The following is a 1,343-nucleotide window of genomic DNA, read 5'->3' on the forward strand; positions in this document are numbered from 1 at the left end:
TAGCTGGAAGTCAGTGCCAAAAAAAAAGAAGCTGCGAATAGTGTCCATGTGCCTGTCCCTTTAGGAAAGCCGGCTTGCCGTGGATCTCCACCCGGGTGGGGAATTCCAAATAGGTCCCTCTATTTGATGGAAGTCAGCAACAAAAAGCTGGATTTTTTCTAAGTGTCAAGGAGGGTGTCGCTTCCAGAAGGCCCACCCGCCTTGGATCACCACCCGGTTAAGAAAAATGAAAAAAGTCCCTCTATTTGATGGAAGTCAGCAACAAAAAGCTGGATTTTTTCTAAGTGTCAAGGAGGGTGTCGCTTCCAGAAGGCCCACCTGCCTTGGATCGACACCCGGTTAAGAAACATGGAAAAAGTCCCTCTATTTGATGGAAGTCAGCAACAAAAAGCTGGATTTTTTCTAAGTGTCAAGGAGAGGGTCGCTTCCAGAAGGCCCACCTGCCTTGGATCGACACCCGGTTAAGAAACATGGAAAAAGTCCCTCTATTTGATGGAAGTCAGCTACAAAAAGCTGGATTTTTTCTAAGTGTCAAGGAGGGTGTCGCTTCCAGAAGGCCCACCTGCCTTGGATCGACACCCGGCTAAGAAACATGGAAAAAGTCCCTCTATTTGATGGAAGTCAGCAACAAAAAGCTGGATTTTTTCTAAGTGTCAAGGAGGGTGTCGCTTCCAGAAGGCCCACCCGCCTTGGATCACCACCCGGTTAAGAAAAATGAAAAAAGTCCCTCTAGTTAATGGAAGTCAGCAACAAAAAGCTGGATTTTTTCTAAGTGTCAAGGAGAGGGTCGCTTCCAGAAGGCCCACCCGCCTTGGATCGACACCCGGTTAAGAAAAATGAAAAAAGTCGCTCTATTTGATGGAAGTCAGCAACAAAAAGCTGGATTTTTTCTAAGTGTCAAGGAGGGTGTCGCTTCCAGAAGGCCCACCTGCCTTGGATCGACACCCGGTTAAGAAAAATGAAAAAAGTCGCTCTATTTGATGGAAGTCAGCAACAAAAAGCTGGATTTTTTCTAAGTGTCAAGGAGGGTGTCGCTTCCAGAAGGCCCACCTGCCTTGGATCGACACCCGGTTAAGAAAAATGAAAAAAGTCCCTCTATTTGATGGAAGTCAGCAACAAAAAGCTGGAATTTTTCTAAGTGTCAAGGAGGGTGTCGCTTCCAGAAGGCCCACCTGCCTTGGATCGACACCCGGTTAAGAAAAATGAAAAAAGTCCCTCTATTTGATGGAAGTCAGCAACAAAAAGCTGGATTTTTTCTAAGTGTCAAGGAGGGTGTTGCTTCCAGAAGGCCCACCTGCCTTGGATCGACACCCGGCTAAGAAACATGGAAAAAGTCCCTCTAT

Source organism: Nerophis ophidion, unplaced genomic scaffold, assembly GCF_033978795.1.
Source record: "Nerophis ophidion isolate RoL-2023_Sa unplaced genomic scaffold, RoL_Noph_v1.0 HiC_scaffold_57, whole genome shotgun sequence".
NCBI lineage: Eukaryota > Metazoa > Chordata > Actinopteri > Syngnathiformes > Syngnathidae > Nerophis > Nerophis ophidion.